At 48.2% G+C, this 25848-nt stretch overlaps 1 long non-coding RNA gene across 1 annotated transcript in view; it reads right to left on the bottom strand.

Moving 5' to 3' along the window:
• The window catches only part of LOC147729492 (uncharacterized), a 220921-nt gene that overhangs the window by 96251 nt on the left and 98822 nt on the right, over window positions 1-25848 (bottom strand). Inside the window, exon 2 of the long non-coding RNA XR_015308319.1 lies at window positions 24273-24377. This is a non-coding gene — a long non-coding RNA (uncharacterized LOC147729492). The remainder of the gene's footprint in view (window positions 1-24272; window positions 24378-25848) is intronic.

The raw sequence follows: 25848 nt of genomic DNA, 5'->3' as shown, positions 1-25848 counted from the left end.
CTTTATTGGTGAGGTTCTGTGTGCTTCTTGGTACTTTGAAGTTGATTTTTGCTAGATCTTTGCGAACTAGAGTTTCAAACAAGTCAATGCACTTGTGGCTGGTCGGTGCTTGATAAGTACTGGGGGGTCTCAAACCTTTGAGTTCATCGTCCTTAACAGTTGTTGAAGGTGGTAATGTATTGTCAAAGAAATGTCGTAATCTCAGCTTACGAGTGAACTTAAAAGTGCTAACTTCGAGTTCCAAAAGGTTGGTGGGTGTAGTAGGAATAAATGAGGTCCCTTTTTCAAGGAGATTCATTTGATGACTGGAGATATTTATCTCAGAGATATTAATCACGAGACTGTTTTCTTTGGTTTTAGGTCTTTTTTGGCAACCGTGCTCCTTGTCGCGGGTGGACTCTTGTCTCTGTCTTTTGGCCTTGCTCCGCCTGAGTCTTCGGGTTGGTCTGGGCTGACCTCTAAAAAAGGAGAAGAAGAACTGGATGTTGTTTGTTCCCGACTGGTACTGGGCGCACTGGCCTGTTCGCTGTTTGGTGGGTGTCTAGCAGTTGGTGGTAGTCTAGGTGGGCGATTAGTTGAATCAGTATCGGATGAAGAAGTATCCGTTTGAGTGTTAAATGGTCTATTACGACGTCTTTGGGCATAGACATCGGCCCATGAGTAAACTTCATCAAGCTTGTAGTCAAGCGTGTCACGGCGGAACTTCCTGACTTTGCGTTCGTGAATTTCTTTCTGATATTTATCAAGTGTGGCTTTTGTTTCATCAAGCATAGATGTGAGTTCTTCCGGTGTCAATAGATTTTTGATTTCATTATCGATTTCTTTCATTTCCGCCTCCAGTTCCTTAAGGATACCAGCCAATTCTTCTACAATCAATAGTATCAGATCGAGACTACATTTGTTCAATATTCCGTTCCATTTCTCCAGAAAGGCTTTTGAGTTTTTGCAGAGTGACGGCTTTAATGCAATTCGTAGTCCACGTGGGATCCTGAGTGCCCGGTGATATCGCAATAGTGTGCTCGCGTGGAGATTCTGATTGATGTGTCGTTTAGATAAGTAAATTAACTGTTTTACACATTGCTCCTTGTTCCTGGTGGTGGTAGAAGGGCTTATATCTTCCTCGATCAGCGAATAAAGTCGTTCTTTCTCTGATTCATCATAAGCTAACGTGTGAGCTCTGGCTTCTGTGCTCTTGCTTATATCGCCAAATTGCATGGTTGAAGCGTGCTACCCCACCGTGGGCGGAGATACGGATTGACAAACAGTGGAGGTGGTAGGGTGCACAACTGAGTGGATTAATGTATTCAAGAAAAAAGCTCCAAGGTTCTGGGTGCTCTCGAAGGGTGGTGTTGTCCGTCTAAACACCTATGAATATCAATAAAGTTGTGTTTGCAGAAAACTGCAAGTACATCCCCAATGGAGGCACACCGATGTAGATCACAAAAACTGTGGTTCAATGTTCAATTGAAGATATCATTTATTTTGTTCAGTTGATTTTCATATTTTTCATATTAGGATTTTTTAGGCTGATATTAACAACATATCAGAAGACAACGTATACTGGTAAACGTCAACATATGAACTTTAAACTCCAATGCATTTCGGGCATTTATGCCCTTGGTCACGGAGAGCTGAGGAGGAAGAAAACGAAAACGGGTGTAAGGGGTCGGGTGGTTTGTTAACGGGTGGGGGAGTATAATAGTGCTAATGGTGTGTGGGCTGGGTTGTCTAAAGTAATATAGTGCTCAACGCTATTGTGAAGGATTGGGGTATGTGAGATGGATATTACCGCCTGTGAAAAGTTAAATACAAAAGGGCTGAACACGAGTCAATAATTACTCAGTATTAGAACAAAAATCTTACTTCATAGTTACACGTAGCGCGAAAAGACGCTATCTGCCGGTCATCCGCTCGCTGTCTCGAGTGCTCGTGTTAAAAGCTGCTAATTATATTAATGAACAGTGATGGTGGACTCATGCGGGGGGTAGGGTAGGTGGTAGGAAATACGGCGACCATCTTGGAGTGGAGCGTAAACTAAAGACAATACGGAAAAAAGGGTGCACAAAGGACTGGGAGAAGGGTGTGTACAGGATGAAAGGAAATACAGGAGAATAGTAAAACAGTTAAACAGTACATCATGAATACTTTACAGGTAGCAACTAAATTCAGTGCGGTCGTTAAGCCCATGAGGCTTCAATGTTTGTAGTAAATAGATCCATTCAAGTTCTCTCTTCAACAGTAGTTTGGTGTTGTCAATGCCTTCTTTCTTGGATACAATCTCCAAGACTATGTATTTCAATTGGGCGATGGAGTGGCGTGCATCAGCAAAGTGTAAGGCGACATTGGATTTTTCCATTCTTAATCTTATGTTGGATTTGTGCTCATTGAGACAAGTTTAATGTTATGTCCTTTCATGGGGTGTTGTATTTTATTGCCTTTAATGACGTTATTGCAATGATTGCAGTTCAAACAAGGTTGGGTGCCACGATGATGTTTGGGTGTATCAGTGGGTCTGGCAAGAATTTCTTTGATGTTTCTACTCCTAGTATGAGCAAATATGGGTGGTTTGTCAAAGATACTCTGAAAATCAGGTTCATTCTGCAGTATGGGCCAGTGCTTCCATATGATCTTTTTGTATGCTGCGCTTGCTGTAGAAAATTTGGAGACCAGCACCATGCGTTGTTCTGTGCTTTTTTGAGTCTTAACCACGCTTTCTGACCTGGGAATGTTGGCCACACGGGATTGTGCTTGTTGAAGAACGTTGTCGGGGTAACCTCGTTCCCGAAACCTATCCTTCATTCTCTGATGCGTTTGTCAACAATAGTGTCATCAGATACGATGCGCTTGACGCACAACATTTGGGAGAATGGGAGGTGATTCTTCAAGGAGCCTTGGTGGAAACACTGCATATCGGGCCAACTTCTCACATTGGTGAGCAGCGGTTGGGATTTGAGCTTGCTGTTGTTTTACCACGCATATCCTAAGAAAATCTTGTGAAAGATCGCATAAGTACTTCAGGTACATATAACTTAGCTTAGAATAATCTGAGTTCTACTAAACCAGCTGTTGTAGCTCCTCAAGGCTTAGCACACCTTGGCTACAACTCTTAGCAAGGGATCAGTAGGTAAACATATAGTGTAGGTAGGTGCATCACTTACACCACACTAGAAGCAGCATGTCCGACAAAGGAGGAAACTCTGAGTCTCCCCTTGTGTCAGTCGACCTTCCACAGGTCACGTCCAGATATGCTGCGCTTAGCTTCCAAGAGATGCGACAGCTCTGTACATCTCGGAAGCTAAAACAGGGTTCCAACCCTACAACTCCATTTCTGATTGGTCTCTTGGAGACTTATGATGCTAGGAGGGCGGGTACCACCGACCCTTCTCATCCAGAAGAGAGTATGCCCCCCCCTCGAGGGAACCCGAGGTGACCCTGACCTTATCCATCTCTCCGCAGAAGGTGAAGAGGAGGACGAGGAGCCAGAGACATCTGGGGACGAGGCAGACAAAGGTCCAGAGGTAGTTAGTCAGCTAACTAAGGACAACTTAAGCCGGCACGAGAATGGTACTAGGAGACCCCTGGGGCCCCTCTCAGGCCAGCTTAACATTGGGAGTGGACGAGTTAGGTCCCTATCGAGAGGCTCTAACAGATCCATTCAAACCAATGGCTCTCGAGGCTCTGCTAGAAGAGGGATGACATCCCCTCAGAGGAGAGTGTACGAAGCGAAGGAGCGGGAAGTAAATCTGCGGATCGAGAGGGAAGAACTTGCCCTAGCCAAAGAAAGACTCGCCTTTGCTAGAGAGCAAGAATTGAGTGGGACAATTCCCACTGGTGGCAGCATTCCCCCACGGGAACCCAGGAGTTTAGACACTAAGCACCTGAATAAGATAGTGCCCCCCTTTAAGCAAGGGGACGACATCCACAAATGGATTACTGCTTTGGAGCGGGCCTGCACTGTACAGTGCATCCCCCAGAGTCAGTGGGCAGCTATCTTGTGGCTCTCCTTTGAAGGTAAAGGTAGAGATAAGCTCCTCACTACTAGAGTCGAGGACGCTAACAATTACCAGGTCCTGAAGAACACACTGATTGATGGGTTTGGCCTAACCACTGAGCAGTACAGGTTGCTGTTCAGGGATACCCAGAAAACTCAGTCTCAGGACTGGTCTGACTTCGTTGATTGTGCCACTAAGGCTTTGGAGGGCTGGTTGCTGGGCAGTAAGGTTACTGATTACACAGGATTGTATAATTTGATCATGCGAGAACAGATTTTAAACAATTGTCAGAACCAGTTGTTGCATCAGCACCTTGTCGACTCGGATCTGACCTCTCCCCAAGAATTGGGAAAGAAGGCAGACAGATAGGTCAGGACAAGGGTTAAGCAAAACCAGGGCCAGAACCAGGGTGGTCAGAAGAAAGCAGACCAGAAGGGTAAAGATTCGAAGGGGGAACAAACTGACCAGAAGTCTTCGACAGGTCCCCAACAACCCAAAGAGGGGGGGGGGGGTCAGGCTTCCCAGAAAAAGAAGAATCAAGAAGGCCAATCGAAAAGGTGGTGCCAATACTGTAAAAGTAAAACTCACTGGTTTAGTGAGTGCACCAAGAAAGGAGGGCAGACTCCTGCTACTGCAGCCCCTAAGGCACCTGTGCCCCCTAGTACAGCCAGCAGTAGTAGTGCGCCTCCCAAGGGACTAGTTGGGTTAACCTTGGGTTCTGAGGGGTGTGTCAACTTAGTTGGTACGCTCACTCAGGCTGTCCTTGTCTGTACGGGGGATGTGGACATATCCCCTGATGTCAGTCCCAATACTTTGGGCAAATACCGACAGACGCCTTTAATTAATGGAAGAATGGCTCAGGCCTATAGGGACACGGGTGCCAGCGTCACCATGGTGACGCCTAACTTTGTGGACCCTGGACAGATCATGCCAGGTACAGATTTCCTGGTGACCAATGCCAGCAACGTCACTACCAGTCATAGTTTGGCGATTGTTGCTTTCTCCTGGGGAGGGGTAAATGGCCAGAAAAAGGTTGCTGTTAGTTCAGACCTCCCAGTGGATTGTTTGTTGGGCAATGATTTGGAGTCATCGCAATGGTCAGAAGTGGAGCACCGGACTCACATGGAGATGTTAGGCTTGCCAGCACATGTGTTTGCTGTGACCAGGTCACAGGTCAGACGATGCCCCACTGAACAGGTGCTGGATCCTGGAACAACGGACCAGACACCTCCCAAGAAGAAGAGCAGTCGGGTTAAGGCCTCGCCTTCCCCCTTGCCCTAGGTCGAGGATCAAGTCTCAGAGGAGGCTGACCTCCAGGAATTGCGGGAAACTGAACCTAAAGAACTCAAACTTGATCAAGTTGAGTTTCTGGGCTCAGGGGGATCCACACGAGAAGACCTGGGGAAGGACCAGTTAGACTGCCCTTCCCTTGAACCCCTCAGACAGCAGGCTGCTGCTGAGGCTGCTGGGAACGCCACAGGTACCCACAAGGTATACTGGGAAGATGGACTCCTGTACATTGAGGCAAGAGACCCCAAGCCTGGCATGACCAGGAGGCTGGTTATCCCCTTGTCTCAGCGTGGTTTCCTCCTTACCTTGGCCCACGAGATTCCCTTAGCAGGACACTTAGGCCAGACGAAGACGTGGGACAGGCTTGTCTCGCACTTTCACTAGCCTCACATGAACGAAGATACCAAGGAGTTTTGCCGCTCCTGTGTCACTTGCCAAGCCAGTGGTAAGTCAGGTGGCATGACAAAGGCCCCCCTTATACCAATGCCTGTGGTGGGGGTGCCCTTTGAACGGGTGGGGATTGACATCGTCGGTCCCATGGAACCACCAACAGCATCAGGGCACAAGTTTATACTGGTGGTAGTGGATCATGCCACCAGGTTTCCTGAAGCTGTTCCCCTTAGGACCACTACAGCCCCTGTGGTGGCAAGAGCCCTAGTTGGAGTATTCGCCAGAGTGGGCTTCCCTAAGGAGGTTGTCTCCGACAGAGGTGCAAACTTCATGTCGAGCTACTTAACTGCTATGTGGAAGGAATGTGGTGTTAACTACACGTTCACTACACCCTATCATCCACAATGCAATGGGCTTGTTGAGCAATTCAACAGGACCCTGAAAGGGATGATTCATGGACTACCTGAAAAGCTTCAGCGTAGATAGGACGTCCTGATTCCCTGCCTTTTATTCGCTTACAGAGAGGTCCCACAGAAGGGGGTTGGCTACAGCCCTTTTGAACTTTTGTACGGGCATCCTGTAAGAGCACCCCTGTGTTTGGTGAAGGAAGGATGGGAGAGACCTCTCAAAAAGCCTGCAACCAGCATATTGGACTATGTGCTTGGTCTCCGCTCGCGGATGGCTGAGTACATGGAGAAGGCATCCGAAAACCTTAAGGCCAGCCAAGAACTCCAGAAAGCTTGGCATGACCAAAAGGCTGTCTTGACTGTTTATCAGCCCGGACAGAAGATGTGGGTGTTGGAGCCAGTGGCCCCAGCATCACTCAAGGACAAATGGTCCGGGCCCTACACCATCCTGGAGAAAAAGGGAGAGGTCACCTACCTGGTGGACCTTGGAACTCCCCGGAGCCCCCACAGGGTGCTCCATGTCAACAGGCTCAAAGCATATGTCGACAGGAAGGACATGAGTTTGCTCATGGCCATAGATGAGGGACAGGAGGAGGAGAGTGACCCTCTCCCCGACCTGCTCACTCAGAATCCTGACGATGGATCGGTAGACGGTGTTGTCTTTTGTGGCAGCCTCTCCGAACATCAACAGGAGGATTGTAAACAGGTTCTTCAATCCTTCCGGCATATGTTCTCTCTAACCCCCAGTCAGACCAATTGGTGCACCCATGAGGTTGACACTGGTGACAGCTTGCCCGTCAAGAGTAAGATCTACAGGCAGCCTGATCACGTTAGAGACTGCATCAAAAGTGAAGTGCAGAAAATGTTGGTGCTGGGAGTCATTGAACCCTCGGATAGCCCTTGGGCTAGTCCCGTAGTTCTAGTGCCGAAACCTCACACCCCGGGCGGTAAGAAAGAGATGAGGTTCTGCGTAGAGTACAGGGGTCTCAATGCAGTCACTAAGACTGATGCCCACCCAATACCAAGGGCAGACGAGCTTATCGATAGATTGGCTTCGGCCAACTACTTAAGTACGTTTGACCTGACACCTGGGTATTGGCAAATCAGGTTAGCTGAGGACGCCAAGCCTAAGACAGCATTTTCTACCCCTGGTGGGCATTATCAGTTCGTGGTGATGCCCTTTGGTTTGAAAAATGCACCTGCCACCTTCCAACGGTTGGTGAATCACGTTCTCACTGGGCTGGATGACTTCTGTGCGGCGTATCTTGACGATATCGCTGTCTTTAGCTCCACCTGGGAGGATCACCTGGTCCACCTGCGGAAAGTGTTAGAGGCTCTGCAAGCAGCAGGTCTCACTATCAAGGCTACCAAGTGCCAGATAGGGCAGACACAGGTTGTATACTTGGGCCACCTTGTCAGTGGAGGCCAAGTTCAACCACTGGAGAGCAAGATAGTCAATCAGGGACTGGGCTCCTCCAACCACCCAGACTCAGGTTTGAGCTTTCTTGGGCCTGACTGGTTACTACCGGAAGTTCGTCAGAAATTACGGATCGATTGTGACTCCGCTCAATGAACTGACAAGTAAGAAAATGCCAAAAAAGGTTCAGTGGACAGCGAGCTGTCAAAAAGCATTCGATGACCTAAAACAGGCCCTGTGCACGGCACCTATCCTCAAGAGTCCAGACTACTCCAAACCATTCATTGTCCAAACAGATGCTTCTGAGTTGGGTGTGGGAGCTGTTCTATCTCAACTGAATTTTGATGGTAATGACCAGCCCATTGCTTTTATAAGCAGACGGCTGACCCCCAGAGAGAAAAATTGGTCAGCTATAGAGAGGGAGGCCTTCGCTGTGGTGTGGGCCCTGAAGAAACTGAGGCCATACTTGTTTGGCACTCATTTCAAGATTCAGACCGACCATAAGCCCCTCCTATGGCTAAATCAGATGAAGGGTTAACCAAGTTATTGATTTTTTCTGGCCTGCCTCTATGTGGCACACTTCGAACAAAAACATATCTACAACGAGGTAGCACCATATTTTGAAAACATCATCCACTGGCACCGTTTCATAGACGATATCATTTTCGTCTGGAGCGGTGCCAGTGAGGAGCTAGTCTCTTTTTTGGAATGGCTGAACCTGGGTGACAAAAACCGAAGATTCACAGCCCACTATAGCAATAGCAGTGTAGATTTTTTAGATATCAAAGTAAAAGACTCAAAAGGCAAATTGGAGGTTGAGCTATACACTAAGCCAACAGACATAAATAGCCTGCTTAAATACCAAAGCAACCACCCTAGATCCCAGAAAGACAATATTCCCTTTGGGGAGTTTCTGCGACTGAGGCGGAATTGTACGAGTCTTGATGACTTTTATTACCATGCTGAGATTACAGACAGAAAACTGCGGGAACGGGGTTACCCGAAAAAATTAATAAAACAATCCCTCAAAAGAGCCAGATTTTATAATAGAGACGCACTTCTAGATCTAAACAGATAGAAAAAAAAACAGAATAGGATAGTGTTTGCGAGCCAATATTCGGGTTTGAGCAATAAACTAAAAAATATAGTCAACCGAAATTGGAAAATCCTTAAAAGCGAATTGACAGTACCACTGCCCAAACCCTTATTCTCCTTCTTGAGGAACAAGACAATTAGAAATGCACTGGTACACACTTACAAAAACACATCAGGCCCATCCCAAAGTACCTTGACAGGAAATGGGAAAGCGCTTGGGAATCACAAATGCGGATCATGTTCAATTTGCCCAAGTTGTATTTAAAGCAAAACACTGCTTTTTAATGGCAAAATACTAAAACCTCAAAGCCTAAATAACTGCAGGAGCAAGAGTGTAGTGTACCTCTTAATTTACCCATGTGGCCAAGGCTACGTGGATGAGACAGGGAGGGAACTCCGTATTAGACTGCTGGAACATAGATCAGCAATCAAAAACCTAAAAGAAAATGCCCCTCTAACAGACCACTACAGAAACAATAAACATGGATGCTATGACTTCACGTGGTTTATTCTAGAGAAAGCCAGCATGAGTAGAAGAGGGGGCAACCTAGAAGCGATAAGAAAATCACGAGAACAGTGGTTCATGATTTATTTAGATACAATAAATAAGGGTTTGAATTCAAGAGAGGACTGGATGAAAATTGTAGCAAACCAATGAAAAACACTGTACCTTACCTGTCCAACTAACCAAATTGTTTTCCCTAAAAAATCAATAACTTGGTTGGGCGTCGAGTGCATCGCAAATCACCTATTGACACAGGATTAACTTTCAGTCAATCGACGATATGCGAATCACAGGACTTCCTTTACAATAAACTTATATCTATATACATAAAAAGAAAGGTGCTAGCGACAAAAAGTATTCCTAATTCCATCAATAACATCGATTAGAATATGCAAATATTATTATGCCTTTAGTATGCAGTAAAAAGTCACATACTAGAATGCAAAGAAGAGATAAAGCCGTAATTCATAGAACTGACCTCGGTTTAACATCACCGTATACTTTAATAGCGACACCAACAAAATGTTTATGGGAGCCTTGACAACGTAGCCCAAATGCTCCAAACCGAGGCTTGAATAATAAAAATGGCCGTGTTTCAAAGCGAGGCTTGGAACCCGCGTGAAACACAACCAGAGACATGTGCGGAGAGCCACAAGGGAGGGAAGGACAAAATAGGTTTCAGCTGATATAAGACTGCGATAACCAATAGAAAACCCGTGGTTAAAATTTAAATAGGTCGGGTAAACGCCGGATGGTCTCTTCGCTTTTGGATCGGATGACGACCGGCTGCCGCTTTGCTTAAAACCCGAGGACTACAAGGGGTACGGGAAACCTGGTTCTGGCTTTCTATCGGTAAGTACCCACCCCTGGCCATAATAGAACTACGTTAACAAGGGGATACCGGCCATATTTTAACAACTAGAATTAAACCTACGTCTTTACTTGCTTTATCTCGATAGGAATGCGCAGCAAGTAACCAATAGAAGTACCGGCCCCTAAAGAAAACAGGTGACGATAGCTCTACAAAAGGGGTAAGATGTGTTAAATTAGTATTATGTAGGGAGCCCAATGATATGGCATGCGGAATAAATAGGACTCTCATATATATCTTTGTTTGCAGAAACCGATTTAAATAGAAGCAGTAAACTTGACAGCATCTCGGCTTGGCTACAGAGTAAGGAATTAATCACGGCCCAAATCTTTTAACCCAAGGTAATTATGAGTACAATGCGCCACCCTACTTGTTAAGTGCAGCTCAAAAAAACTTTAATTGAGGGTAAATCCCCCCCCCCCTCCTCTTTTTCTTATCTACGTACAGGGAACACATTGATTTTAAAAGAAAGTGCCAGAGGAACAGCCTTCTAGTATGAACAAATCAGGACAAGAAATGAAGATGTGATGGTAAATCACTAAACTGACACTATACAAAACAAAACTATAATCGTGTCCTCCAATCAGTAAAGTTAATAAAAGTACATCTATCTTTCACAGTGCACATAGACCAGGATGAAAATTCGATCACCTGAGCAGAGAGATCATGAAAATCTGTAGTATGTGAAAGGTAAATAAGAAAATGTGCAAATTAGTGAGATGAGGCAGGGAGGATAGCTAGTACCAAAGATAGAGTAAGAAGGCAGAGAGGCAGAGTATCAATAAGTCTAGAAGGTCAAATTGAACCTGATAATGGAACCAAAAGGGGTAGATACTTCTCATTTAGATGAATTACAATGATGATACAATCTAGCTGTACATGTTATATATGAATTTTTGAAATTAAATCAGTAAGGATATGTTATTTTGACAGGCATGAATTGTTAACAATATGAGGCACATCGGATTGTGTGGATAGACAAGAGATAGATTAGGATACGTGTACTGCCAATATCAATTGTACTGCCAATATCAACTGTAAAAAGTATTGCAAAATGTAGAATGGAACTTTTAACAAGACACTGACGGTAATATGTTTATCCGCAGGAGATCTAAACTACAGGCAACCAACCAGTGCCAAACAGTAGGAGAGACTGAATAATATATAGTCTTGATAAAGATTGTAATATATTACTGAAACCATCGAAACGCGTCGACGCCCCGTGGCACGATTAAGGGAGTAAAAAACCTAACCTGTAGATCAATAATCATACACTCTCAGGACTGTGTTTATGTGAAACCCCAGAAACGTGCAACACCTATTGACAAATTTCATGTCTTTTTGTATGTCTCTCCTTTTTGAGGTCTATTAGTGTCAAGTGTTTGATTACATTGTTTTATATAATTGTCAGTTGGAACTTATGTGTATTAGAGACTGTATTTTATGAATTTGTTGTGCAAATTTAGTCAGTAAAAGAACTTAGGGCGCCTACATTTGGGTTGGCAGAGAAACCTAATTTTGGGTTGTTCATCTTGAGATTTGGTTCACCAAGGGAAAACGTTTTTTATTGCTACTGGATTTGCCCAGGTAGCGGAGGAGGAAACAGAGAGTGAACTCGAAAGCGAACTCAGGTCAACAAAACCAGCGTGTAGTTCACAGCAAAAGAGGCAGGCCAGACGGCATGAGTAAGAGAGGCATGAGCTCCTGCTAGAGATGGAAAGGACATACAATCGGGAATTAGAGCATGAGCAGAGGACGTTGCGTTCCCCTCACGAAGGAAGCGGAGACAGGATTAGAGGGCAGCACTGTAACAAAACCAATGAAAGGCTACTAGCAGGGCTGAGAGTCATACCGTACACTAGTCAAAGTAGGGCTGAGGAAGAAATCAGGGATACGTCTATCTGGTGCTCACACACTCACGACGCAGGAGGACATGCGCTGCTCCACGCAGATGCACAGCAAAGATAGTTGTACCCCTAGTGAGATTATAGCAAAGAAGGAAGGCAAGAGTTTTGTATTCTCGTTTTGCAACTTGTTTGATGAACTGAGGGGAGGGACCAATATGAGTGGTCTTGACAGTAGTGATGAGACTGACAGAAAAGTTTAGGCCTCAGAAGTTAAAACAACTCATGATTTCCATTAAGGCCTCATATTACTACACTGGTTTCTAAAGAGGAATTAAACCACATGCTGTGTATCCTACACCAGTTAATTCCTGATTCATGCCAGATTATATTTTATACGGGAATTAAGATCATCCTCCTCTAACCTCCTGGCAGCTCTTACTTCTACATTTAGAAAATCTATAGATACATCACTCGATGTTGATGGTACTTCCGTCTGGAACGCTCTTCCTAACATGCTAAGATGATTAATAGACTTAAAATTCAAGGAAGACCGTAAAAGGCACCTGTTCCAATTTTCATATGGACTATTGTCAAAGGACTACAGTCAGGCTTCTGCTTGACTTCACCTAAGTACCTACTTCTCTCACATGCCAGTCATACACCTAAAACTAATTTCAGTGTTTAACAATACTGTGTAAAGCTTTTCCACCAATCATAGACACGGATATTGCCAGTGACAAAAGGATGTAACTCCGATTTAATCTTCATTCTATGCACATTCTTCAAGCTGTGTTCTTTGCTGTGACAATATGTCTTCCCTGATTCACCAGGTCTCTGAGGTTTCAACTAGTAGTTTCAGTGCTCTACAAAAACTTCAAATAAATAACCAAAACATGGCTTGGAGACAGCACCTAAAAGGTAATCTACAAGGTATTCCCAACAGAATATCTAAGCTGTACTAGAAACCATCAATGTATAGCCAGATGAGGCCAAACAGTGACATTCAAAGAATCATTATGAACTACAAATATTGAATAGCTAAAGCTGCTAACAAAAAAGAGCTTAAAGAGCTACACAAACTAATGAGAGAGGCAAGAAGAGATTGCATGGCAAAGAGCATTAAGGAGGCAGAGAACTCAAGAAGAACTATTTAAGGTGGTGAATTCTATCCTTAGGCCAAAAGAATTAGAATTTGACGCACAATTCTCCTTCTAGCTACGTGAAAGCATCGCTGACTCCTTTGATAATAAAATCCAGATAATCCATAACTCATTCACAGCAAGTGTTGAGACGATTAAATCCGATGTAAAAGAGAGCAACCAGCCACAGCACTCGTTTCGTGAATTTCCCCCCGATTACGCAGCACGAAGGTCTGGCTCAGATCCTTAGCTGTAAATCAGGCTCCCCAGAGGACCCCTGCCCGCTGAAACTATGGAAAGTAGTAGCTCACTCGCTCATTAAGCTGCTGACCCATATCTGAAGTACTTCCCTTACATCCAGCATTTTTCCTGAGATGTGGAAATATGCCTTTGTCCTCCCCCTCAGGAAAAAACCCAAAGGAGCACCAGGAGATTTGAGCAACTATCGCCCCATAAATGTTGGTAAAGTGGGTACAAAGACAGCTGTCCAACTTCATTGAGGAACATGGCATTCTACATGACACCCAATCCGGTTTCAGACCTGGTTTTAGTACTGATACGGCCGTCTTGGAGGTGGCAGAATCTGTAAGAATGTCAGTGGACTCAGGGGCATCAGCAATGCTTGTGCTCCTGGATTTATCCGTGGCATTCAATACAGTTGACCACTCAAGATTATTGCAAAGACTCAAGGAAATCAGGGTTGGGGGGTGGTTCTGGCTTGGTTGAAGTCGTTCCTCTCCAACCATACGCAGCAAATTGCCCTACAACCCCACAAATCCAAACCCAAGCAGATTTGGTGTGGAGTCCCTCAGGAATCAGCACTTAGTCCTCTTCAATATATATTTGGCCCAGCTGTTTTCACTCATAACCAACTGGGATGTTAAGGCGATATCCTACGCCAATGACACCCAGCTGGTGTTCTTGTTAAAAGAGCAATCGGACAACGCCTTTAAGCGCTGCAAGGGCTGTCTGAAAGACGTCTCCTTATGGATGAATAATAACAAACAAACTCAATCCTGAGCAAACGGAGGTGCTGTTATTTGGAAAGAATCTCCCGCCACCAGCAGAACTATGGTGGCCGCAGGAAATGGGCTACCCTCCCACCCCTGCAGCGACGGCAAAATATTTGGGGGTAATGTGGGAGACGGACCTCTCTTTCCCGGCCCAGATCAGGCAAGTGCCATCTACCCGTTTTGGTAAATTGAGAAGCCTACGTAAGTTCCTCCATCTACTGCCAGAGGACTGCCATGCGTCATAATACATGCCACTGTGACAGCTAGAATGGATTATGCGGATGGCCTCTATGTAGGTCTGCCAGCCTACTTGATGAGAAGATTACAGATGGTGCAAAATTCGGCTGCAAGAACGATTAGACGAGTACCATTCCGTCATCATATCTCTCCGCTCATCAAGAAGCTCCAAAAATGTTAAATGCACAGAGCAAGCCAATCAAATATGGGCTCCAGTGTTGCCAACATCCAACAGGAACTGCTGTTACGGAGACTCTGGTCAGTGCTTTTCACAGCTTGGTGCAGGCTCCATCAACATCACAAAGCTCTACACTAAACTGCTTTCTTTTTTATTTCGAAAAAGAAAATCCCAAAACTGTTGTTTAAAAAAGAAAATGCTCCCCTCGCCATGGGAGTCCATGGCGAGGGGAACATTGAGCAGTTTTCACTGCTACTTCCAGTCAGGGTTTTCCTGGCGGTGATGGGCAGTGAAAACTGACCTCGTTTCACCCATCTAAATTAGGTGAGCGGAATTACAGGTCTGTCGCCCATGGCCTTTACTCCACAGGGCAGTTCGAGAGGTTTAATCATGGCGGAGTTGGAGAAGTCTCTGCCATGATTAAGCCTATGGCTTGCCCGAATTAAATTGGCCAGACTGCACTATGTTGGCGAGGAGGGAACATCCTCACTGTTGCAAGTGAGCTCCACACCAAAATATAAATTAGGCCCTCAGCTTTCACACTTTGTTTTGAAATGTTAGCCAGATATGTCATATTAGAAATAGACCCAAAATTCAAAACTGGAGACAGAGCGGCATGAGACTTTTTGAAAAGAAGAGAAAATAAAAGTGTGCCTAAGGTCAAGAGGGACAGATCTAGACTCAAAAGAAAGATTTATGGCTGAAGTAAAGACAGGAAGGACAGCTGGCAAAGATATCATTCCTTTAAAAATGTCTGTAAGGGGGTGTGGCTTGAGGCGTCAAGATGGCGGTCGCACTCTAAGAGTGCTCCGGAGCCCCTCCGTCATCCCCCTTGGATCCGCCCGACTACAGCTGCCATCAATCACTGCAAATGGCTGCTGCGGCTCCCTAACTCACCTGCCTTGCTCTGATTTCCGTTGTGGGGCTGCCCGGTCCCTCAGCCGCCCTGCTAGCCGCCCTCCTTCCTGTGGCCTCACACGCCTAAGATGGTGGCCCTCGTTTCTGGGCCTGTAGTTCTTGCCCGGATGACCTGGCGTGCTATATGCCCTCACTGCCTGTGAATACCCTGCAGTGGTAGATCAAGTGGCGCTTGGGGCCCGGCACAGTGGCGGATGGCCCGCTCATGCGGGCGAGACCTGATGGGCACCGGGAGACTGACTCGGCTCTCTGCACTGCGGGCGCTGCCTATGGGCCTGCGCTGATTGGGGCCCCCGCCGACAGCATTGGCCCGGTGAGTGAGGGCCTCCGCTCTTTCTTGCTGCTGCCGGAGGGGTTGGGCTTCCCTCCGGCCTTCGTCTCGTCATCCCTTGACCCCCGGGTGAGGGTAGATCCACACCGGACTGGGGGTGGTGCCGCTGCGGGTCCCCGGGGGGGCGAGGCCCCTGGCCCCTGGACGGGCTCCCGGACTGTGGGACTCTGTAGTGGTGTGCCTGCCTGCTCTGGCCCGGATCGGCCTCCCATGCTGCCTGCCTTGTGTCAGGGGCTGGGTCTTGCCCCCTTGGTTGGGGCTGCTGATTCCGTGGGCCTCCGCCGGCAGGCTGGCGCAGTGCATCTGGCTGGCCATGGCCATGCGAGATGCTCTGGGCTGGTGGATGCTCCATCCCGGGAGAACCGTGGAGCTGCTGGCCGCACCGAGGGCGCTGCTGCTGTACCCCGCACTATCTCCTTGTCCAGACTTTTGGGAGCTGTGCTGTGGCTGGTGTGAGGGGGTGAGTCGGCTATCTTCATCGGGTGGCGCGCCCGCTCCCCCCTTGCCTGCCTATCTGGAGGTTGTTGATATCGCTCCAGTGTGGTGGGGATTGCCGGTGCTGCCCGGAGGGCGGCCACAGTGGACTGACTACTGGGCGCTGGTGTGGACTTTCTCCTTTTTTGGTGTGGCGGACGCCCCTCTCCTGTGGACGGTGGTGGACGCCCAGGGCCCGCTGTTTGCCTGCTGTGGCATGGCCGATCCCCTGCCCTCCCCTGGCTGCTCCCTTGCCATTTTCTGCGCTGCAGAGCCCGGTTGAAACTTGTGACTGCCCACCTGACGTCTCTTGCCCCCCCCAGTGGCTTCCCTGGGCCCATCAGATGTTGGGGGTCCTCTCTGCTGCTTGGCCTGCTTTTGGGATCCCTCGGCCCGGTCCACCCCCTAGCCTCTGGGGTGCTCCCCGTTGGTGCTGTATGGTGTGGACTGAGGACACCTGCTGCCCTGCTGGACCTGACCTGGGAGTGACTCGGAGGTGAGGTGGACGTTGGGTGGTGAGTGGGGTGCGATTAGCCACTACACCGGGTGGCGAGGGCGCAGCTGCGGCGTCAGCCCGCCCCCCCCCCCTCTAGGCGCAAGGGATTGACCTCTCCGAGAGCATGGGCAGCAACCGCAACACCCAGACCCCGTTCCTCCAACACAAACCACAATGGACCGCTTCACTACCTTGGACCGAGACCCAGATGGAGGGGCCCTGGTAGTCCTTGGCGCCGCCGGAGGAGACCTTTCCACCATTTTGCAGGCGATAAGTACATCACAGGCCTCGGTAGAGGGCAAGATCGGGGAGGTGTGGGTAGACGTGGCTCTAATTCGCCAGGATCTGCGCAACGCCACGGAGTGCATCACGGAGACGGAATCCCGTATCTCCATGGTGGAGGATGATGTGGGTACCCTCAAATCCGAGGTGGCCCGTCTCCAGACACAGGCCTCGGAGCTACATCGCAGGGCTGAAGACACCGAAAACAGGGCGCGAAGAAACAACCTGTGCCTCCTGGGATTTCCAGAGGGAGTAGAGAAGGGGCATACCGACACCTTTATCCAGACCTGGGTCCGCTCCTGGCTGCCAAAGGAGAAACTTTCCCCCTGGTTCGTGGTGGAGCAAGCTCACCGTTCTCTCGCCCCCAAACCTCCACCCGGAGCTCCTGCTTGCCCTATCATCCTCAGGATCGTCAAATTCAGGGATAGGGACGCTATTCTGGAAATGGCCAGGAAACTGGGGCCTCTGCAGTTTCAAAGCTCCAGAATCATGGTCTTTCCAGACTATTCCAGGGAGGTCCAGACTCAGCGCCGATCTTATGACGAAGTTAAAGAAAAGCTCAGGGCGATGGGTCTTCGTTATGGTCTCCTCTTCCCGGCCCTGCTTAAGGTGATCTTCCAGTAAAATACCTTCTTCTTCGACACCCCGCAGTGAGCGTGGACTTGGCTAACAGAGGAGAGGCCCCTCCTGCCTGGGGAGACCCGTTCTCCTGCCCGAAAAGCCTTGGAGCGGCCGAGTCCGAACGCACCCAAGTCCCAACTGCGCCGGACCGAGTCACAGAGGAGGGGCAACCGTCGGGGAGAGGAGTCCAGATCACCCGCCGCGCAGTCCCAGCGCTCTCCGGCTCAGTCTCCACATCGAGGACCTGCCTCCCCCAACCTGGCTACTTTCCTGATCGATATGGGTAGTATCCCTGGTCCTAGTACAACTTTGCGGTGGGCTCTGTCGGGCTCTGACCTGTCTGACAGTCCTGTGATCCGGGGCTCGAGTGGGGAAGATGGAGTCTGATCGACGCCTGGCGTTGTACGCTTAGCAGTTCACTCTTCGAGTCTCTACACTGGGACTGCTCCTGACTTGACAAAGTGGGGCCGCCCTGGCTCTACTGAGGGGCTGATTGAGGTCTGGAGCTTCATAGTAGTTCTGGGTCTGATGCACATTACTGGCTTCACACTTGCTAACTCATGTTTCAGCTGTTAGCATTTCATCCGAATACATGGAGGGATGTCCAGCTCAGCCATGTTCCTGATTGATTGTTCGCTAACTGTTTTAGATTAGCAGTCACTTCACTGTAAGGTAGTTGTTGGTTGGGGTTGATTCAGGGCGACAGATGCTTCCACTTCAGAATTGTAGGGTGGGGGGAGTTGGGGGGCGGGGAGGGAGGGGAAGACCGTTGTCTCCCGACAGTTTGTTGTTTTTAGCCGCCTATGGGCCGCTCTATTTCGTACCAATTGGTAGCCATGCATTCTTTGATGCTCCCGCTGATGACAGGCAGATCAATGCACCACACATCTTCACTTTGGGGCCCGGGGGAGTGCTTCCCTGGGTTTGGAAAATGGCTCTACACACCATTCCGCTCTTCCACACGCCACCCCTCTAGATGGCTTACACCCTCAATAGATCTCTCCACATCCTCGCCTGGAATGTGAACGGCCTCCTTGACCGAATCAAGCGCACAGCTGTTCTCCGCACTGCCCACCACCACACGCCTGGCATTCTGTTCCTCCAGGAAACGCACCTCTTGGACTCACAATGCAATTTCCTGGCCCGCAATGGGTTTGACAGGATCTGGCACTCTGGTTTCGCGCGGGTCTCCCGGGGGGGGGGGGGGGGGGGTTGCCATTCTACTCAGGCAGGGGCCACCCTTCACCTTGGCTAAAGCTGAGACTGACGCGCAGGGCACATACGTGGCGGTGTCGGGGACGATTGAGGGACACCCTCTCAACCTACTGTGTACTTATGTTCCCCCGTGCTCCTGGCCTCCACCCTCCCGCGCCTCACGCTGGTGATCTCCTCCCTTCCACACTTTCTAACTGTTGTTGGGGGAGACTTTAACGCTGTCCTGCAGCCTACACATGATGAGACGGGCCCGCGTCGGCACACCGTCTTGCCTCTGCAGGGAGTATGTCTGGTTGGTCGTCTGCCTTGGGTCTTTGCGACGTCTGGAGGGTATGGAACCCCTGCAGGGACCAATATACCCACACGTCAGCGGCCCACCATACCCACTCCTGTATATATCTAATCCTGATGCCCGCGACGGATTGCCAACTGATATCTGGGGCTGCGATATTGCCCAGGGGGATCTCGGATCACTCCCACGTCTCCCTTCGTATCGGAACTTCCACCGTCGGCTTATGGGCGACCTGGCAGCTTAATGCATGGTTCCTACAGGACTCTGCGCTGGTGGAATCCCTTGGGCAGGAGCTGCGTCACTACTTCTCCACTCTGTTCCCTCACCAGGGACGTTGTGGGAGGTCAGCAAGGCGGTTGTTCGGGAGTGGCCAGAGGGCTGGTCGAGGCGAAACGTACGGAGCAAGCCGCCCAGCTAGTGCAGCTGGAAGCTCAGGCTGAATGGCTGGAGGGACTCCAACTGACCACCGACAGTGATGATGTAATGATTTCCAAGCAGGTTCCGCAGGAGCGTCAGGAATCCGGAGAGTAATCCTCAGCCTTCCCCTACGGCCTTCCGACTCTATCAAACACTAGAGTATTGAATGGCACGCCAGGGGAAAACAGGGAAACAAAACAAGGAAAGGTTGGGGAAGACAATAGAGCTTGGCTGTGAACTTCAGAATGGATGCTTGATAACAGGTAGGCTGAAAAGGAAGAAATGTATTATTGTCTATCTTTGCTAACCACAACGTTAATCTACACCATGTCTATAATACATATAAGACCATTACATACCACAATTGATTGTCTGGACTGTAGAACATATAGGAAGGGTAGAATAAGGTGTTTGTGATTCTATTGCAAAGAAGACAAAAGACAGTAAATAACGCTTTCCTACTCTATGCTGGTGAGTGACAGTATTTAAAGCGTAATGCTCACTCTGTATGTCCAGAGAGTACACTGAGAGAACCTCCAATTCTTCTGTAAGTATGGATACGAGTTTGAGGGCCACTACCATGTACCTTGCATCAATATCTGTCAAACAATAAATACATTCAGGTCTTCATACAAAGTAGTCGCCAAATATATAATACTGAAAGGCAGCGCATAGCGCTGTTACCGTGATTCTGTGCAGAGGAGCTTGAATATACACCACACTCTGGTCCACGCAAGATCCCCAAAAATAATATACATATGGCCCAGGGACGAGTGGAATGAAGAAGTGCACAGGAGAATCCAGCAACAAGTGAGGGTTAACATAAGAAACGAAACAGGCAGTGCCCAGCCTGATGGCGGAGATTAAACCCGGCCACCGTGCGGAGCACCTGAGGAATAAGATGGAGATGGGCGTGGTACAAGGAGAGAGGAATATACGAAGATAGAGCAAAATACGGCAACAACAGCAAATAGAGGACGACAGGATGGACATGCGTCCTACAAACAGCTGTTCAGCCGGTACGGCATGGAGGATAAGCTGCACGCAAACACCTTCAAGGAGAAGGCAGGAAACCAACAGGAAACAAAACAGACCAAACGCCAACCGGAAGTCAGGCAAGACAAGTCGGGACTGAACCCAAAACGGAAGGAGCTAGACGCAAGAACGTAAAGCAGCGTTCTGTTGTTCTGCACGTCTTAAATAGTGAATGACATTTAAAGTTACAGTGTCAGAGGGATGTCGGGGCATGACAGATGATTCCTCTCGACAACTTGCGATGGTCCGCGAGGAGATAAGTCGGATCTCGTTGGAATCCGCAAAAATGCTCTGGCGCTCTTCTGTGGCACGCATTTATGGGTGGGGCGACCAAAATGGCAAACTCCTCCACAATCTAGTGTCTGAATTCCAAAGTCAGCCGCATTGTTCCCGAGATCCGAACAGATTCCGGGATCCTCCGAGTAACATTCGCCGCCATCGCGCAAACCTTCGCCGACTATTATGCGTCCTTATATGACGCTTGCCCTCCGGGTACTCCCCTGGTGGACTTGTTGGCGGAGACTGGTACTCAGCTGCCCTGTCTCCCCCGGGAGAACGCTGATACCTTGGATCACCCCTTCACCCCAGAGGAAATACAAGGGGCGATCTCAACGCTACACCCAGGCAAGACGCCAGGGCCCCAAGAATATTACGCGGCTTTCAGTGATGACTTGGCCCCTCACTTGGTGGAGCTATTTAATAATGTGGCGGAGGAACGGTCTTTGCCGCACGAAAATGATATGGTCACTATCGTAGTCATCCCAAAGACGAACACGCCATCCTTGGATTGCACGGACTACCGCCCGATCTCATTGATGAATACGGAAATTAAGATCTTTGCCACTGTGATAGCCCACTTCTACAAGGCCTAGTCCATCCTGATCAGTGTGGGTTCATGCCTGCCAGGGGCACCCGTCATTGCATTCAACGTCTCCATCTGGCTATGGCTCATCGTCATCGCCTGACCCCATATCTGGTGCTCCTATTCATCGATTTAGAAAAAGCCTTAGATACTGTGGATTGGAGCTACCTAGAGGGTGTGTTGGAACAGATGGGGGTTCGGTCCACGCTTTCGAAGCTTGATTAAAGTCCTCTATAGTAACCCCAGGGCTCGTGTCCTCATTAACGGCAAGCTTTCTGAGGCGTTCCCAATCCGCAGGGGGCACCCGTCAGGGGTGCCCGCTCTCGCCGCTCCTATTTGCATTTACGATGGAGCCCCTGGCGGCACTCATCCATCAGGATCCTCTCATCCAGGGCTGGACCTGGGATCATAGTCAGACCAATAAGATAGCCCTCTAAGCAGATGATGTCCTGCTTTTTCTGGCGGACCCGGCCTGTTCTGGCCCCAGATGCCTGGATCCAAGCTGCTTTTGAGCGGATTTTCAGGCTGAGACTTAACCCGGCAAAGTCAACCCTGGTCCCCTTGCATCCTTCTCTGGCGTGCTTTGACTGGCAGGCGACTATCCCTCTTAGGGGGCAATCATTTAAATACTTTGGTATATGGGTTACCCTTCTGCCAGAGCTCGAATGGGCCCTGAACGTCACTCCCTTGGTCACTAGGATGAAGGCGGACCTCAAGAAATGGCAGACCCCTCCCCTTAACCCCTTGGGCAGGAGTGCGCTTTTTAAAATGCTGATCCTTCCCCGCTTTCTCTACATTCTACAGAATATCACCATCCAACTCCCTGGTAGCTGGTTCTGAGAATTAGACAGCACCCTCACCCAGTTTTTATGGGGCGGGGGAGGTCCCGACTGGCACACTGCCGTATCCCCCCTCTTTGACGGAGGCATGGGAGTGACCAATCTCCAACTCTACTACCTGGCCACAAAACTTATTGTGATCCATGACTGGTTTGCGGGCGGCTGGTCCGACCCAGCATACCGGGTGGAACTCAGAGTAATGGACTTCACGCAAATCCTGGCCTTTCTATACGGCAGCCCGGTCCCACAAACTCTACCCCCTATTAATAGGACAGTGCTCTTGGCCTGGCGCAGTGCCCTTCGCCATGTGCAATGGGACAGGAGGCTTACCAGGCAGACTCCGCTGTGGAATGGAACATGGCTGCGGGAGGTCTCATCCTTGCGTGGTTTCCACCACTGGGACCTTGTGGGGAATCTCACTGCTTGGAGACGTGTGGGTGGGAGACCATATTCGATCCTTTGCTGATCTACAGAAGCGTCACGCCCTTCTGCCTTCCCAATTCTACAAATATCTCCAACTCAGACACGCGCTTTGCACTCACATTCCATCCCCCACTACTCTCCAGGAATTCAGTTCAGGTGATGATGGGGAACTTGGGGAGAGGGGAGGGGGGGGGGGGGAGGAAGAGGTCTCCCGGATATATTGGGCACTGGAGAACAACGGTCCTGCGTCCCTAGACCGGCTTTGGGCTCGCTGGGAGGGGTGGGTGGGAGGAGGTGAACTGGTGGGACGCCCTTATGGCACAGACCCGGACAACATCCGCCAAGCTACGCCTCGTCCAACTTTACTACCTCCACGCAGCATACCTCACTCCGGCGTGCCTTTTCTGGGCCCATATGAGAGCCCTCCTGCATGGGTTTCGAGTCTGCCCCAGCAGATTTCTATCACATGGTATGGCAGTGTTCAGCCCTGGCGCCGTTCTAGAGAGGGGTGGAGCGCGAGCTTACACAGACCCTAGGTTGGGAGGTTCACCATGACCCGAAGCGCCTGCTGCTGGGAGTGTTTGACAGCCTTGATGGCTCCAGGGCAGATAAGCATTACCTGGGGACAGCGGTGGCGGTAGCGAAAAGAGATATAGCTGCGCTTTGGTCTCAGGCAAAGACGCCCACTGTGCGGAAATGGAGGAGGGGGTGGATTGGTGTGGAGCGCAAGAAGAGCCCCTCTTCGAAGCTAGAGGGTGCCCTGGGCTATTCAATAAGGTGTGGGGCAAATGGTTCAACCTGTTACCTGTGTGAGGTTCCAAGTGATCCTGTCTGTGTACTTTGTTTTGGGGGTGTCACTTCCAATCCTGCTGAGTCAACTATATTCTTTGTCGATCGTGTGTGGTGTAATCTCTTTAAGTATAATGCTGGATATGCTCCCAATGAAGTTCTATGTTCCTGTTTAAAAAAAAAAACAATAAAGTTGATTATCAAAAAAAAAACCGTCTGTAAGACAACAGTTGAATGCAGAGTCTGAGATTTTATAGGATTTAATTACTTCAATGACATCAGCATTAAAACCCGGGGAAAACTGTTAGTAAAAAATTCGGACAGATGTGGTTGAATGAATGACAACTGTTCTCTTGTTAAGTTTTAGATCGAGTAAAATTAAAATAGTGATTGATTTCATTTATACTTTTCCCATTCTCTTTCTGCTAGCATGATGCAAATGCCAGGCGGTTATTATAAACTCTCTGTTTGCCTTAAGAAGTGACTTATGGAGTTTTCAGAGCTTCAAAGGTTTGAGATTTCTTTGTTTTATTTACAAGAAACAGACAGCTGGTAGTTCTATTGAGTAGATAACATCCGTAATTAAAGAAATAAGCTATATTGTGGAAGAAATATTTTAATAGGTACCTTTGCTTAGAGTCGAAGGACAGTTGGCTGTAAAGAAGCCCTAGAAAAAAAAATCTAATTCCCTAAAAAATGAACTCCTATGAGCAGAGTTATCTTCCTTTATCCGTAGTGCGTATCATCTCTCTAGAACTGACAACTCTCAGATTACACGTTCAAGCAGTCCAAGCAAAAAACTAGAAGATGTAATATTGAGGTTACAAACACCTGCCACGCACATCTCTGACCACAAACAGGATTATGACAAGGACAAAAAGTAGAGGTGATACTTACGATCAACGATTTCTCCAATGTAGTTGTTTAAGGTTTTCGTTAGCTGATCTGCACCATAGCCCTTCTTGTTAGCCATACTGAACTTCTCAGTTAGAGCAGTGAAGCCTGCACCAAAGAGGTAAACACAAGATATTGAATGAATGTAAATATATCCCCATATCACCCACTTTTTTCCAATTCTTACTGGAAAGGTGCACACACTCCCACAGATTTCCTGCCCTGTTACGCATCAAGCCACATGGCTGCATTTCTTTTAGACTACATTTTATTGTTTATGTTTTGTTTAGGACAAGATGGTTCCATCACTGAGTGTAAGACAGAATGGCAACACTGCAACATGGGTTTTTTTTGTACTCTGATGCCCCCTAGCTCCTCCCCTTGCCTCACCCCACTCCCAGACTACCCCTTCTTGCTGCAAATATCTTGGTCACCCCTAGATCCGGCTAAATACTGCCATCTCGTGTGTATACGGATTGTGAATTTCCTAATGTGTTAGTAATGCCCGATAGTATGCCCATCTCTTCCAGATTTGTATGTTTTTGGTGACAGTCTCTAGCCCTCGTACATTGATTTCTCTCTACTCATGCGCCAGTCAAGCCCCCTGTGCCATTCTTTAACAGGGTGGGGGTCACTGTCCTTCCAAGGGTGAGCTATGTCTTTCTTAGTTACTGTCAGACCCAGTCTTTGCAATGCCCACATGCGCTGATCTTCGCCAAGCCATTATCTCAAATGGGGTAACCCTATACAGTCAGACGGACCTGGGTATCATGTAGTACAAAAGAACAGTGGTCCTAGACTAATGTGATTAACAATTCAGGCAACTTTTTAATTTCGGCACATGGAATCAAAGGCACATAAAGAAATTAATTACTTCAAAGATCAAGAGTGGTTGATAAACCAAACTTAATTATTCAACCATTTGGTTTTATTGCAAATATACTTTATGATTCCCTATTAAAATGCAGTCATATGGTTACACGGTTATCACAACAGAAAAAGAGCGTGAAAAAGGTAGTGCTCAGGGGAAAAGATGAAACAGAGAAGGAAAACAGTAGTAGCAGTATAAAAAATCCTTTTTCTTATATTTTACAAAATGGGGGGAACCAGACACATTTTTGGCGGTCTCCCTGAAAAACACAGGCCTACCCACATATACACAATTGTATGTAAAACGTTATTCACACTGTTATTATTCACAGTGTATACATCATCTGTGTATCTTGTGTGGAGGGCGCAGATGTAAGGTGTAGGCCTATTCAGGAGCGTCGACGTTTCGACCCTAGTGCTTAAGGGTGATTGGGGTCCTCAGCCGCGGGTCTTCCTCAGGACGGGGGTGGGGGATATCTGTAAACAACCGTGAAAGTCAATGCTGTAATCCAATTCAATTAAAAGTGCCTAAACCAATAGATGTGCCCAAAGAGAATAAATATGTATGCTCACCAAAACAAAGTCAGATGAGTGCCAACCAAATTTGTCATTCAAATGAATAGACTCAGTATTCCCATGCATATGTCATAGGAGGGGAAGCCATTCCCAAACAACTAAGACGACAAACAGCAAACATAGTAATGTAACA

This window comes from Lissotriton vulgaris, chromosome 2_1 (genome assembly GCF_964263255.1).
Source record: "Lissotriton vulgaris chromosome 2_1, aLisVul1.2, whole genome shotgun sequence".
In the NCBI taxonomy this organism is placed as follows: Eukaryota; Metazoa; Chordata; class Amphibia; order Caudata; family Salamandridae; genus Lissotriton; species Lissotriton vulgaris.
This window is presented reverse-complemented; position numbering and strand designations above follow the sequence as displayed.